The sequence below is a fragment of the Camelus dromedarius genome, chromosome 5 (genome assembly GCF_036321535.1).
Source record: "Camelus dromedarius isolate mCamDro1 chromosome 5, mCamDro1.pat, whole genome shotgun sequence".
Lineage (NCBI taxonomy): Eukaryota > Metazoa > Chordata > Mammalia > Artiodactyla > Camelidae > Camelus > Camelus dromedarius.
In genome coordinates this window covers 35077235-35094087 of record NC_087440.1, presented here as the reverse complement: position 1 = coordinate 35094087, position 16853 = coordinate 35077235, and the positions used below count along the sequence as shown (strand labels likewise).

The 16853-nt window shown below is 33.7% G+C and overlaps 1 long non-coding RNA gene across 1 annotated transcript in view; it reads right to left on the bottom strand.

Annotated features, from left to right (window-relative positions):
- LOC105094197 (uncharacterized) overlaps positions 1-16853 on the bottom strand; it is a 1056246-nt gene that overhangs the window by 207545 nt on the left and 831848 nt on the right. The window contains exon 20 of the long non-coding RNA XR_004137286.2: positions 6504-6568. This is a non-coding gene — a long non-coding RNA (uncharacterized LOC105094197). The remainder of the gene's footprint in view (positions 1-6503; positions 6569-16853) is intronic.

Here is a 16853-nt window from a genome sequence, read left to right as displayed (position 1 = left end):
ATAGAGAACTTCAAGCAGAGTTCTTTCCTACTTTCTCTAGCTAACTGATTTTCAACAGTCTCTTAGTCTAGGACATTTGGCAGTTTATCATTGCACTGATACCTCCTTGCCTTCCGGGGACCCTCCTGGATAGAATTCCTTTTAGTATCTCCAGGCTGATCCACAGCTGGTCCTTGGTAATAGGCAGGTCTGTCACCCACTGGGGAAGTGCTGATTCCTAGCAGTGCCTTTCTTTCTTTCTTCCTTTCCCTCTCCCTCCTTCCCTTTTTTCTTTCTTTTCTTTGCTTTCTTTTCTTTTCTCTTCCTTCCTTCCTTCTCTCTTTCTCTCTTTCCCACTTCAAGCCTTTTAACCATAGTCATTTATATTTAGACTTGTCCCTGCAGAATCTGAAATCAGTTCATATGTCCCATAAATTTCATCCTACACTGGCCAATATCTCCTATTTTGCCTTCATTTGGTTTGAAAAGAAGGGAAAGTACATCTATTTTCCCTCCATTTTCAAGGAAAGCACTATACTGTACTTATTACTAACATTCTAAGGCTCTTACACTTATTTCTCTTTTCTATATAGACTTTTCAATTCTCTTTAAAAAGCCCCTAAGGAGAATGATGAGTTCAAGTTTGTAAAACTGCTTTGGCTCAATTACTTTCATAGATGTCAAAAAACCCACTTTATTTGGAAGCTGGTTTGTTATCAGCTTTGGGTGCCTTTGAAATAAACTCACATGACAGAAAAAATATATGTAAAATTTGTAATAGCAAAGAAAGCTACAGTGGTCAAATCTACTTACATCAACAGACGTGTTAAGCTGTCCCCTCTCCCTCTTCGGAGACGGCCCACACTCTGTCTATGGAGAGTGTACCTACTTTTAATCTGAGCACCCAACCCCCACACCTCGTGGCCTTTCTCTTGCCTTTCAGTGTATCTCTCTGAACAAATCTACCTTTACTCAAAAAAAAAAAAAAAAAAAAAAACCAAAAAAACCCCAAAACCAGACGTGTTAAAGTTGTCTGTGGCACTTTGCCTGGACCAGCTTGTTCCTTAGCACTAGTCCTTACATCTGCCTGCACATTTACACTACCTGGGAACTCCTAACACACTGAAACACTCAGGCTTCACTTCTAATGATACTGCTCCCATGTGTTGCTTTGTTGTTCGGTTGGTTTGCTTGTTCTGCAGCATTCAATAGTTAGTTTACTTATTTATTTTTAACTTTTCATCTTGAAAACTTTCAAACATGCACCTATGACTAGAAAGGACAATACAATACCCATCAGGACTCTTTTACAACTGCCATTAATATATGGCCATTTATTTCATCTTTATCTCTTTCTTCTTTCTCTACCTCCACCTCCCCGACCCAACCATAGTTAATTTTAAAGCAAATCTTAGAAGTGACATCATTTCATCCATAAATAATTTGTTACATATTGTTAAGTGAAGACACTTCTAAAAAAAATAACGAAGACAGTATCACACATGAATTTAATCTATAACATCTTCATAGCATCAAATATCCTATCAAGGCCATAGAGCTTTGATTTTCTTAGAAATGTAATTTAAAAGTTTTTTTTTTTCAAATAGTAAGTCAAACATGTTTCAAAAATTACATGCATTTTAAATCTCTTTTATAGGAGATTTTCTTTTTAAAAATTTTTCTTCTCATTTATCTTATAGAACACCTGACATTTGGATTTTCTACAATGTACACCTGGGGCATCTAATGTTTTCTTCTACCTGGTTTCTGTAAACTAATTTATATAAAAATTAGATATTTTATTTTATGGCAAAAATACTCCACAGATGGTTTTATGGTTTTCATATTGCAACACAACGGCTAATGGAAGCCTCTTCACACTGGCATCCGTCTCCTTATGGCAAAACACCAGTAGTGTTTTAATAGCATCCTTGGTTTCTAGCTGAACAGGAAGTTTCAGTTTCATATTGTACATGTCCTGCTGTTTCTCTAAGGAGTCTTGTTTCTTTGGATAAAGAAATGGTAAACAGAGATCACAATTTAAGCACTAAGGTACTCTTTGCTAAAATGTTAGTCACTGCATCTAGGTTTTTACAAGAAACAGTTCTCCAGACAAGCAGAACCAACAGAATATTTATATGATGAGGAGATTTATTAAAGGAATTGGTTCACATACTAATAGAGGCTGAGAAGTCCCAAGATCTAATATCTGCAAACTGGAGAACTAGGAATGCCAGTGGTGTAAGTCAGTCCTAGTTCAAAGGTTTAAGAATGGGGCTGATGGTGTTAATTCCCAACTGAGGCCCAAAGCCAAAGACCCAGAAGTGCTGATGTCTGAGAGCAGAAGATGGATGTCTCAGCTCAACCAGGGAGCAAATCTCCTTTCCTCTGCCTTTTTGTTCTTTTCCGGCACTCAACAGATTGGACAGTGCCCAACCACATTAAAGAGGGCCGTCAGCTTTACTTGTTCACCAATTCAAAGGCTAATCTCTTCTGGAAATATCCTCACAGACACGCTGAGAAATAACATTTTACCAGCTACTGGGCATCCCTTGTCTCACTGGAGGTTTATAGGAACACCGTGACCAGACCTACTTGGACAGCTGCAAGGACAAAGGATCAGCACGTGCCCTCCAGGGCCTGGCCAGCACCGAGTAATTTGCAACAACAAGCCACATCTCTTTACCTTTTAGTATAAAAGCAGCCTGAATTCTAACTCAGATTAGATGGTTCACTGGGACACAACTCTGACATCTTCTCAGTCTGCTGGCTTTCCAAATAAAGTCACTGTTTCTTCCCTCAACACCTCCTCTCTCAATTTATTGGCCTGTCATGCAGTGGGCAGTAGGAGCTTGGACTTGGTAACATGATTAACCAATTACCCAGTACCTCTTCTTAAAAAAATCCTTCATTTTCCACTGATTTATTTGCTACCTTATCATATACAAAATATTTAAATGTACTTTATTTAAATTTTTTGTCTACCTCTTTTTTTTTAATTGATAAACTATTTTTTTAGAGCAGTTTCAGGTTCACAACAGAACTGAGCAGAAAATACAGAGAGTTCGCACATAGCCCTCCCCACCCACACATATATACGCCTCAACCCTCAACATCCCTCATCAGTGCAGCATATTTGGTACAATTGATGAACCAACATGGACATACTATTATCAACCAAAGTCCATAGTTTACATTAGGGTTCACTCTCGATGTTACAAATTCTATGGGTTTTGACAAATGCATAATGACATGTAGCCACCACTATAGTATCATACAGAAAAATTTCATTGCCCTAAAAATCCCTTGTGCTTCATCTATTCATTTCTCCCTCCCTCCCTCTCCCCAAAATGTTTAAATGTACTTTAATCTATTTGTGAATTTCCTATCCTTACCCATTTGATCTATTAATGAATCAACAAATACAATTTTGATTTAAGGTGCTTTGGAAAATATGTTAATATCTGTTATGTCTATCATTATTCAAGAACAACATAAGCTTTTCCACTGTTTTAAGTCTAATTTTGAATGTTTCAGGAGTGTTTATAGCTTTTCCTCATATACATTTTGTATATTTTTTGTTTGTCATGCATAGATATTTCTAAGTGCTCTCTAGGTGAATCTGATTTTATAGCCTAGGTAGAGACCCATTCACCCACTAGTCTACTGTATTTCTGCTGAGTTTATGCTTAATGTTAAGGTATTTAGTAAATATTAAAGTCCAATGTGAGTTAAAAGTATCAAATTAGTGGGACTGTTAAAAGTGCTGATACAAAGAAGTATAAAATTTTAATTAAAAATTGAGTGAATCATGAAATGAGGCTTTTGCTTTTGGCAACATTGTGAACTACAAGTTCAGAAAACAGTGACAGCACCCACTAGACTGTGAACATGAGGAAGGTAAACTTAGGTCTTATTCGTTGGTATAGTCATTGGCAAAAATAGGCATTAAGTTAAAAAAAAATCAGTTGCACAATATATGCAGATTATGTCTATATGACTTACTTTCATCATCAAGAGAAGAGGAAAACTGATTGATAAAACTGAGGAGGAGACAAAATTTTTTAGTGTATGACTTTAAGAGGAGTCTCAAAATCCTGAACCATGAGCCTTATGGCAATTAACTAAAAAGCCAGAATAGAAACCCTAAGCATCATGAAAATATCATACAATATTTATTATTAGCCAAGAATGGTTCTATATATTTTGTAAAATTAAAATGAGAAATATTTATATTTTTCCATTGATCATATATCTCTTGTTTCTGTAATAAAAACGATCATATGGCAGTGTGTTTCTGTCCTAACCTCCTTCATCACTCTTATAGTCTCCTATAATTAGGCTTAGATGGCTATACTCTAAATAACATAAAACTGAGTTTAATATAGCATTAATTTGACCTAATAAGATTTTTCTTATGATTATATGACACAGCATGAAGAAGCAATGATTTAGCATATAATTATTTGCCAACAGTTAATGCTAGGCTCTGAGGTTCCAAAGACGAATAAAATGAAAATCCCCTAAGAAGATCACGGTCTAGTGTCAAAAAAAAATTATTATATTTTTCTGCAGATTTATTTTTAATAACATGAAGCACTCCTATCCCCCTAGCCCCAATAACTTCACTAAAAGGAAAGCTGTCTTCATTAAAAATATCAATGTTTACATAATTCCTCATTAATGCTTTGCAAATAATGGAGAAAATTAATGGTGTGTTTTTCTGCATATTTCATTTGTGAATGATAATGACACAAAACAAAGCAAACCAAAATAAACACACAGAGGCAGCCAGGATGAAAAGTACAGATGAAATCAATTCAGTTTGATAGCACTAGTTTCCCTTGCAGTCTTTTTGCATGTACTATAATACATTTATGGTAAGCACTTGTGATAACGCCAGCAAAAATTTTCCATCTTGCTGCATGCTTAATTTCATCTAACTTGTTTTATGGCAGTGTACTGAAACACTGAGCGAAGGTCTGTTTAAACCATTTGTCTCTGTTTCTCTTTGCAGAATGCCAACAGATTTGTTTAAATCAAAACAAAACGCATAAACAATCATGTCTTCTTTCAGCTAACTATACAACTTCAATTCCAGAACTTGTTTTTATAACATGCTGAAATTTGTGAACTCATATTCTGATGTGGGATCTAGCAACTTCTTTCTTGTACCTTTTTTCTCAAGGTGAAGAATTTTTACTCATTTATTAATCTTTAGGTTCCTGTGCTGCATATTGTTTTGTTTTATAAGCTACACAATGCAAACATCCATTTGATTGAAAATAGGTTAATTTCAGGTCAGTGGTCAGATAAATGTAGTGTTTTTACTATTTTTTTGAAATTCAGACCTCACTGTGGTCATAGGTCCCTAGTATATTTTTTTCCCAGATTTGAGTGCAGCTGTATATTGTTCCTGTATGGTAGCTAACGTCAAATTATTTTCTACAACATTTAGTTGAGTTTAATCTTTTTTGTGTATGATTTGCAGACAAGCAGTTTTAAAAATGAGGAATTTCAGACCCCCCCCCATAACTTCTGAATCAGAAACTGCATTTTAACACGATCCTAAGGTGATTAATATGCACATGAAAGCATGAGAAGCATGTTCTTATTGAGAACCAGGTGATGAAGGAAATCTTGTTCAAGGAAGGTTTATTCCTATACTAGGTCTTATTAGTAGTGGATGTCAATGGAAAGGACTTGGTAATTGTTGGTTTTGCTTAAGAACAAGAATTCATACCATCTTATACTATTTGAGCTGAAAAAGACCTTAGATATTATATAATTGGTAATCTTTTTTTTTTTTACATGAGGAAATTGAACCATCATTTATCATTTTTGTATTTTGAGAAAGCAGCTAATGATGTATATGGATTCGTGTCAGAACTGTAAAAATATGTATTTCTATATCAATGCTAAAATTTGTTCCAGAAAGGTTTTAAAGGATTTACAATGATATATAAAATATAACATGATAAATGAACTTAAAATAAAAGAAACAAACACTGAACAAGAATGTAATGACATAAAAGTATGAGGAAATTATGGCTAAGAAAAAATCAATGCCAAATTTAAATTAAGATTTTTAGCTTCGTAAAACAGAAGAAACCCAGTTAGTTAGACAAATCTGCAGCAAAGATAAGATCAAACCATTTGCTGATGAGAAGCAGATTACTCTTTGTATAAACTGCAGACATAAATTTCTCTGTTGTGTAATAAACAACATCATCACATTATCCTTTAAAGAGACACAGGTACAATGAGTTTCATGAGACTGTAGCTTTCCTTATAATGGCACCTAATATCAATTGGCAATATCATGTAGAATTATATTTTTGGTAAACAGTTCTGTTAGTGGGCCAGTGAGATCTGAAAAGCCAGTTTTTGCTGATCTGACTGCAACTAATGAGTAAGTAAATTTCAGCTATAGACTGGTAGTGGAAAACTTTTTTTTTTAATATTGTATGAATATGACTATTGTTTTTGTCATCCCAAGCACACAAGTTTGTTTGCACACTTACTCACTCAGTTCCTGAGGTTTTGCAGGGAGGATAAATATTCCTTACAACAAATCTCGTTACACATCCTAAAAGAGACAAAAACATAAGATATTTATTCTCTCCAGTGATCTAAACCATACCAATTCCAATAAACATTTAATTATCTATTTGCTAAATTCCTCCCTTCCATAGTATAACTGCCAAATCATATTTTTCACCTATAAAGGCAGAAACAGTCCTGTCTAGGCGTAATAAGACAGTTTGTCTTATTATATATGCATTTATTTAAAATATCTATGAAAGAGTAGACACTTAGTGAAGCTTAGAGTTAAATAGGATATACGTTTTCAACTTTCACAGTAGTGCAAAAAAAAAAAAAGAAAGAAAAAAGAGAAACACTCATCTCATTGGTTTACAAAACAAACTTTTATTTCCTGCTTATGTTACATGAAAACTTCTCATTGGCTGTGACTCCACTGGACTCCACCAGGATCTATGTGCCTTCTCCCCTGAGATCCAGACTAAAAGAACAACTGTCCTCTAGGCTGTATCAGGCTGGTGGTAGAGGGAAGGAGCACAAGAGAGACAGAGGGTCCACACAATCATATTTAAAGCATCCACTGTGATGGGGCAATGCTGTTCGATTCCCCTCTTATTGGCCAAAGCACATCATCTGGCCAAACTTAAAGTCAATGAGACAGGAACTCAACATACCCCTTGTCGGATGAATTACAAGTTGGGAAAAAATAATTCTGCCTAACTTAACAGGTTAAAATATTTTCTATTCAAAGGAGCAGTAACTCCTAAGCGAAGTGCAGCAAGCCTGGCTGGGGAGTCAGTGTAGGTTTGAATCCTGAATCAGCTTGGGAAGGTTATTCAGCGTATCTGAAGCTTAGATTTCGTCCCATAAAACAAGGATAAAATCCATCCTTATGATTATTTACGATAACAGTAAATCATTGATTTTGTTTCTCTTTTTCACTCTTCATTCAAAAGTGATTAGAAGGTCCTAAGTCTAGATTCATTGTTTTAGACTTGTTTTAAGTTTATCATCAATGAAAACAATGCTTTTCTCATAATGTGCCTGCTAAATTGTAAAGAGACATTGTTCTCTATGAGTACTTATGATGCTCATTTCTTAACCTTGTCAACCAATTATAAATTTTTATTATTGTTGAAAGTTGGCTAGGACACATTAATTTTGCTGATGCAATCAAGTGGTATTTTAAAATGAATTAGAAAGTGTTAAACTTTCTATACTTAAAAAAGATTTTAAAACTAGCAGAATCCCCTTGCTCCTTAAAGAGTAGAAAAGATTTTCTGCCTTTCAAATGTTCAATTTTAGATTTCCTACACTGGTGACATTTGTGTATTTCTTTGGGCCACACTAACACATAAAAACGGAGCTATTTCCAAAATATTTCAAAAATATATTTTCTATGAATGAATTTTATTATTTGAAAAATAATTTCTACTCTATCTTGTTAAGATGTCACATTTATACTGCAGAGCAGTTGTAAGTTTTCTATTTCCTAATGTTATATTGCATTCTCATCATTTATACTTTATAATCTTGGCTAGTCAAGAGCTCTTTCTAGAGATAGCGGTGTCCAGCTTACCTTTTATCACTGTTTCCTTTCAATTGTATTGTTAGTATTTTCTCTAATCCATGTTTTTGTGCAGAGATAGTTTTATGATACTTTTCTACTTGGTAATGTTTAGTTGAAAATGAAAACTTGAAAATGTTTAGATGATATAATTCATTTCTCTCTGTCTACACACACACACACACACACACACACACACACAGGGATGTCACTCTAAGCTCCTCCTCTTTGCAGAAATATCACCTAGATATTTAGATATCCAGACGGTCTCTCTACATAGTGTAAGAAAATTGTCTAACTTGTCTTCCTATTTTGTATTATATTATGCCCTTCTAGAGTACATACAGCCATATAGGAGACCAATAGTTAAGAGTACAAATGCAAAGTGCTATGAGAAAACAAAGCCAAATAAAACAAAGTCAGTCAACAATGAGAAGACGGTCTGTAGATAGCCCCATCTCAGGAGCCTGGTTACGCAGCATAGTTTAGTTTGACCCTGGCTCCTGTTGCACAAGAATTTCACAGATTTATTGATTTCCAAACTCAGGTGGATTTCTACACACCTATGCTAACTGTAAGGTAGGCCAGCAGCTCTTAAAAATTTAAGTAGTCAATTAGTTCAACAACTTTCATTTCTAAAATCACTTTTTCATTTTCATAACAGCTTTATTAAGATAAAAATACATGTTTATAAAGCATAGTCTTTTAAAGTGTACTATTCATTGGTTTTTAGTATACTCAGAGATTAGCAACCACCGCCAGTATCTACTTTTAGACATTTTCATCACCCCACATGAAGCCCCATATTCATTGGCATGATCCATTATCCCTTTTCCCTGTACTTGACTATCACTAATCTCTTTCTGTCTTTACTGATTTGCCTATTCTAGATATGATATCAATGGAATCACACAATGTGTGGTTTTCTGGATCCAGCTTTTTTCACTTAGCATAGTATTTTCAAAGTTCATCTATGTTGTAGCACATATTACATTCCTTTTTTAGCTGAATAATGTTCCACTGGATGGATATACTGCATTTTTTAATCTACTCATCAATTCATAGAAATACGAGATTTTTCTTTTGGGTATTATAAATGCTGCTGTGAACATCAGTGTACAAGTTTGTTTTATAGATATGTGTTTTTAAATCTCATGTATATTCCTAGGAGTGTAGCTGATGGGTTTTACTGGTAATTCTATACATAAATTTTTGAGGAACTGCCAAACTGTTTTCCAAAGTGGCTGAATCATTTCATATTCCCACTAATTATTTTTGAGGGTAACAATTTCTCTATATCCTTACCAACACTTGTCATTGTCCAACTTTTTTATTGTGGCAATCTTAACGGGTTTGAATTATATCTCATAATGGGTTGGATTTGCATTTTCCTAATGAATGATTTACGATATTAAACACTTTTCATGTGTTCATTTGCCATTTGTATATCTCCTTTGGAGAAATATCTGTTCAAATCTTAGCCTATTTTTAAAATGTCAGTTGTAAAACCTTTTTTTTTTTAATATATTCTGGATATAAGTTACTTATAAGATAGATAGATATATATATGATTTGGAAATCTTGTCTCCCATCCTGCGGACTGCCTTTTTACTTTCTTGGTAGTATCCTTTAAAGCACAAAGATTTTTAACTTTAATGAAGTTCAATTTACCTATTTTTGTTTCTCCTGTTGCTTTTGCTTTTAGTATCCTACGTAGGAAAGTATCGCCTAGGCCCATGATTCCAAGATTGACTCCTATGCTTTCTTCTAAGATTTTCATAGTTTTAGATATTAAATGTGGGTCTATGATTCATTTTGAGTTAGATTTTGCAGATGATGTGAGATGGGCATTCAATTTTATTCTTTTACATGCAGATATCTGGTTGTTTCAGCACCATTTATTGAAGAGACTTTTCTTTCCTTCATTGAATTATCTTTACTCCCTATCTAAAATAAATTGACTATAAATATAAAGGTTTATTTCTAAAATTCCCATTCTTTTTCACTGCTCTAAGTGTTTATTCTTATGCAAGTGCCTCACTGCCTTGATTATTATAGCTTTGTAGAAAGTTTGAAATCACAAAGGGTGAGTCTTCAACTTTGTTCTTCTTCAAGATCATTTTAACTATTCTGAATTCCTCGAATTTCCATATGAATTTCTGGATCCGCTAGAAAATTTCTGTTAAAAAAACACAGCTGGGATTTTGATATAAATTGTGTTGACTCTGTAGATCAATTTGGGAAGTATTGCCATTCTAACAATACAGTCTTCTAGTCCGTGAAAAAAAATGGTTATCTTTCTATTTTTTAGGTCTTCTTTAATTTCTTTCAACACTGTTCAAGACTGTCAAAATTCAATCTTTCTATAATGATTTCTATAATGTAAAGTTATATTTAAAGGCTTTGACCATCATACTATTGTTCTTCCCAGTGGAATATTACCTTTTAGAACATTATGCACTTCCAAGAATCTAATTTGTAAAGTTATTTTAAAGCCATGGTAAGTGATTATATTTCTCTTTATCAACAATAGAAAGATACAACAAATTCAATTTTTTTCAAGGTTAAATGCTTTTGGTTTAGAACTCTTGGTGGAGAAACCTCTAGACCAATATATTACTACTTGGAGAATTGTTTTAACATGATATTTAAGCTTAACTTTACTGTGCTTTTAAAATAAGAAGATCACATGGCAATAAATTGCATGTCTGATATTTGAAATAAATATTTTAATTACATTTTACAGAACTCTAGATCCCCAAACTCAATCAAGATAGACTCACCTAGGATAATTTTTGAATTACCATACTCTTTTCAGAAAATAAGGTGAATATGATCCAGATAGTTTAAATCACTCCACTAACAGCAGGAGGAAAAGTAGAATTGACAATTGATTCATCCACTGCCTGCCATATTATAGCTACTCTGCAACACTATCTTGCATTTATTGTTTCTAAAATCTGAAAACTTTATAGTTAGGGCTACCAGATTTAGCAAATATACATGCATGAAATGCAGTTAAATTTGAATTTCAGATAAACAAGTAACACTTTTTTAGTATAAGCCTGTCCTAAATGTTTTGTGGGACAAACTGATACTAAAAAGTGTGTTTTACATCCAGAATTCAAATATAACTAGTTGTTTTGTACATTAGCTGGCAGTCCTACATACAGTATTTGTCTAAACTATGCTCTCTGAACATAGACTTGATTAATGATTGGATGATAGACAGATTAAAAAAAAAACCTCAGTTGAATTCAAGATTATTTTTTAGTAACATGCACTGACCTTCGTTTATTGATTTCAAGACACATGGAAATACTTTGTGAACTCCTATAGACAAGATTTTATCTTCTTGTTCCAGAAGATAACAGTTCCTTTGGGAACATGTTCTACAAGAGAAACTACAAAGTCACTTTCAATTCAAAGATTATGTAATACTTTGCAATACCAAATGAAGTCTGGTGCTTGACGAGACACATACACTTTTAGTTAATCATAGTCAATTTTCACAATTTTACTTCATCTTCATTTAACTGAGAGATACATGTAAATTTCCCCCATTAAACACTGATGAGAAAACTGAAACTCAGACAAGATAACTGCTCAGGGACTTATAGTTGGTGGTACTACAATTAAACCCTGAACCTGTCTTAATCTAAATCCTATATTCTCCCCTTAAATCCTTTTTATGCTCTTCAATGTTTGCATATGGTTACCTATATTATCCAAATGTAGTTAATGTTCACCATTTACTTCACTTCATCATACACATCTGCACTGTCAGATATTATCTAAAACCAAAACATATTGACTAATTTCACATTAAAGTTTTTATTATTACTAAGCCCAGAAAAATTCTATATATATTTTGTAATTCACTGATAATGATTCATTCAACTGTATTATGTAGGAACAACAGTGAAGAACAAAATTGTCTTGTTTATTATTTTAACCCTTCTAGAGATTTTTCAAAAGAAAAGTATCTATTATTTATCTTGTTATATTCATTTATTCCTTGACATAAAAATATTTTAAATGAGACCAGATCACTAATTAAAGTAGAACCTCATAGTTTATTGTGTTTAGTAATATGAAGCCCTTATGTTCCTTAATATTATCCCAAGGTAAAAGAAATGTCTGTATTCAGGACAGTTTTTATATTCCCAGCTCTTCTTGGTACATAGCAAAGTGAAATATAAACACTGCTTGTCATTTACTGGATACAGGGTTAAGTTTCACTAGGATGACACAAACTGCTTTTCTAACATAATTCCCCTGTGGTGATTTAACCAACCAAAAATATCAATAAATTACATATGGAATTTTGCTGTAGGCAGGATCTAGTTTAATCATATTTTTGCCTGAAAAAAATCTTACTTATAAGATTCAGGGTTATCTACTATGCATATATTATTGGAAAGTGCCACCTACTAACCTTCATGAATCTTTGATACACTTTGAAAGTGTCAAAGCAGAAAATGAAGGCTTTTATTATCTCTTTAAGAAATTGGCAGGTAACCAACATGGCAGATATATTATACATAAAAAACTATAATAATGTATAACAATCTACGTTCCTAGTAATTTATATTCCAAAATTTCAATACTTGCTAGCTTTTTTTTTTTTTTTTTTTTGCTAAATCTAAGTCTCAGCGCCAGGTTTAGCCCAAGGCAAAGCTGTGAGATATTAGAAATTTGTCTTTACAATTTTCAGCCTCCCTCTTTTATACTCTCCTCCTCAGGTAGCACATCTGCATTTGGCTCTATTGGGTGTCCTAGGCCATTAAGCTCTTATCACATTTTACATAACATTTTCAATTCTTCATTCAAAATTCTGTGCTACACCTCCTAGAATTATTGATATTTTGACATCTGCTTGTTCATTTATTCAACAAAAAATGAATGTCTACTGTGAGCAAGTCCCTGATGCTGAGTTCTAGAAACTGAAGCTCCCTTAAGGAGCTCACAGCCTGTTGGCTAGAGAGAAATACAGATAAACAAGAAAAAGGAGATAACCCAGAGCAAAACACCATATTTTTACTTAGCCCACAGACTGCCATGCCCGCTTGGTTTGATTGCTCCTTCTCTAGAAACAGTTTCTCAGAGCTGTGCTATTGCTTCTTGTCCTCCAACAATTTTGAGAGCCCAGGGATTCGTCATGAACTTTTTCTCATCTCTTTCTACACCTATTCCTTGGTGACCACATACAGTCCACTGGGTTTAAGAAAATTGATGGTCCTCCAGGTTCTTAACTCCAGCCCCTAACCTCCCCTGTGAATTCCAGACTAACATATAGAACCGCTTACTTGACATCTTCCTTCTGATGCTTAATAAATATCTCACATTTACCATGTATAACAACTTTGACTTCCTCTTTTGCCTCCTCAAGACTGCTCCTGCACAAGGCTTTCCTATCAAAGGTACTGTCATTGCTTTTGCCTCAGGTGCTCAGGGCAAAAAGCTATTTTTCTCTTTATGCCCTGCTTTTCAACCAATCCTTCAGCAAATACTGTCAAACGATACTTTTAATTCTATCAAATTTACTTCTTCCATTTCTGATTTTTTTCTCAGCCATGATGATCTTTTACTTGGACTACAGAAATGGCATCTAGCCTCACCTCTGTTTCCATGCTTGGTTTCTCTGTCTCCCCATAATTTATCCTAGGAAGCAAGATACTTTAAAAAGAAGAAAAGATCATGAGTTGTTTTCACTGCTCTAATGACGTTAGGTCACACTTGGAATAACATTTGAGTCTGTAACTATCCAAAGGATCCTATATGATCATACTTCTGCCAAAATTTTTACCTTCATCTTCTAAGACCTTCTACCCCAATCTCTTTAATCCAGCCACACTGGTCTTTTTGTCATGCCTTGAACACATCAATCATGTTTCTACCTTAGGGACTTTGCATGGCCTGTTCCTTCTCCCCAGAATATCTACTCTACAGTCACCTGGCTTGTATCCTCACAACACTTAGGTATTTTTACTCACACCTCACCTCCTGAGATCTTACTGGTCTACCCTATTATCCATATCTATGCCTCATCTGTAAATCATCTGTATCCTCCACCTCCATCCCACATATTTTACTCCTCTCATCTGTCTCCTTATCTGATTTTATTCCTCTTTATAACACTTCTTAATGACATTATAGTATACATTTTAAAATTTTTTTTAATTTTTTAATTGAAGTATAGTCAGTTTACAATGTTGTGTCAATTTCTGATATGCAGCATAATAGTTCAGTCATACATATACATACATATATTCTTTTTCATTATAGGTTACTACAAAACATTGAATATAGTTCCCTGTGCTATACAGTAGAAACTTGTTGTTTATTATATACTTATTTGATTATGTTCTGTCTCCCTGATAAGAAAGTAAGCTCCAAAAAGGCAGAAACTTGTCTGTTCTGTCCACTGCTGTTATCTCAATGTCTAGAAAATAATTGATAATATAAATGACTTTCTCCTTTCTCTTATGGTGTCCATCACAAAATAGATGTTTGTGTTCACTGATTCTATGATTCCTCTCCCACTTTCTCTTTTTCAAACTCTAATCTACATTCCATTCCCCCAATCCATTCAAAAGCCTCTTTTTTCATATAAAAGGAGCTTTCAATCACTGTCAGTTATGGAGACATTTGTAAACTCCTTTTGGATATCAATTTTCCAATATCTAATCAAGTTTCTAGTGCACATATGCTACACTCAAGAAATCCTATATCTAGTTACATGCCCAGAGAACATACAAGAAGACATGTGCAAAGATGTTCATAGCAGTGTTATTTGAAATGGAGAAATATTGGGTATAAATGAAATGCCAGTAATTAGAAGAATGAGAAAATACATTTTAGTATATTTTTATATTCATATTCAGCAGTTATAATCCATGAACTAAATCTATATATATATCCCCCAAAATATCTAGAAAATATGATGTTGAGTGAAAAAAATCAATAACACTATAGTTAAGAAATTTATGAAAATGGAAAAAACTAACAATATATTTGTGTGGTATACGTACATGAGTGTGTATGTGTGTGTGTGCGTGCGTGCAAAGTATAAAGACATGAACTGGATAATATTTTTTAGGTAGACCACTAAGTGAAGAAAATGACAAAATCTGAAATCTCTTTCTGTCTCTGTCTCTGCCTTTGCCTCTCTTTCTCCCTCTCTCTCTCGTCCTCTCTCAGCAGCAATTCATAAATCAGCATCCATCTTACAAGTCACTTTAAAATTTACTAACCTAGAACATGAGTAATGATTTTCTAACTCTTCATATTTCATATATAATGTCATGTTTCAAATGTCTTTGTTCTGATTTTTTCACTTTTTTGTGTATTAATTCTAAGGGGTATACACTTGGAATGCATGATTGGCATATAATATCCCACGTTGTGACTTACTTTCAAGGTTTTGGTATAAAGATGACGTAGGTCTCAGAAATAATATAGATAATGTCCCATTTATTTTTATCAATTATTTTTCAAATTCTGTAGTAGGAATCACTGGTAAAGACAAATCATCTCCAAAGTTTCACTGGGGGGTAATTTTAAATTAATATTTCAATTGCTTAATAGTTATAGACCTAATTAAATCTCCTGCTTCTTTACATGTCTGTTTCCAAAGGGTTGTGTTTTTCTAGTATAATGATTCAATTTAACTTGTAAATTTGTTTTCATAAAGTATTCATAACCTGTGTAAAGTATTTCTCTGCGAAATGATATGACTTATATATAGTAAGATGCCCACACTTGGATGGAGAGCTACATGTGTTTTACATAGGTACGCACCCACGTAGCCACCTGAGAGACTAAGACATTGAGCATTTCTATTACTCCCAGCAGGTTTTCTTGTGCCCCTTGTTGGTAACCACTATTCTGACTCTAACTGTACATAAGTTTTGTCTTTTCTCGCACTTTATAAATGGAAACATACCCTAATCTGTCTAGTCTCTTTTACCCAAAATAAAATTTTTTAAAAATTCATTCCTATTGTGTGTATCACTACTACCCTTTTTATTATTGTGCCAAATCCTATTTCATGAATATACCACGATTTGTTCAACAACTTTCCACTAGATGAATACTTGGGTTGTTTCTAGTTCATGGCTATTATAAATAAAACTGCTCTGAACACTTTTGGGGGGATCTTATGTGCAAATATGCACTCCACACTCTTCAGTGTGTATCTAAAACTACAATTGCTATATCCCTTTAGATATTGTTGAACAGCTCTCCAAAGTGAATGAAGAAGTACACTTCTGGCAACTATTTATGAGATTTCTAGTTGCTCTTACGATCTCACCAACAATGAGTCTATCCAGTTTTTTTTTTTTTTCCTTTGTATCAACCATTAGGGTGGGGACTACATTTCAAACTAATGCTACATGAATCCATGGAAATGTATCATTATCTTAAGTGAGGAATCTTTTCTTGAGAGCAGTTTAGTCATCGGTTGAGAAGGATTATCTATGCTTTTGGAGATCAGTGTACTACTGGATCAAATTAAATGCATGTTAAATACATTACTAATTGTCCAAAGACATCATTTTTCTTCCAAGAGTAAACAATATAGTTTATATTTCAGATACTGACTTTTGTGTAGATGACACCATGGAGAATTTTCTTAGGTTAATTTGGCACATGGGTGCCTTTATATTTTTTAATTACATTGCACAACTACCTTATTTTAAAATAATCACTGATACCACAGTTCCTGTTTTTGTTAACCTCTTTGTGTGTAGGATCTGAT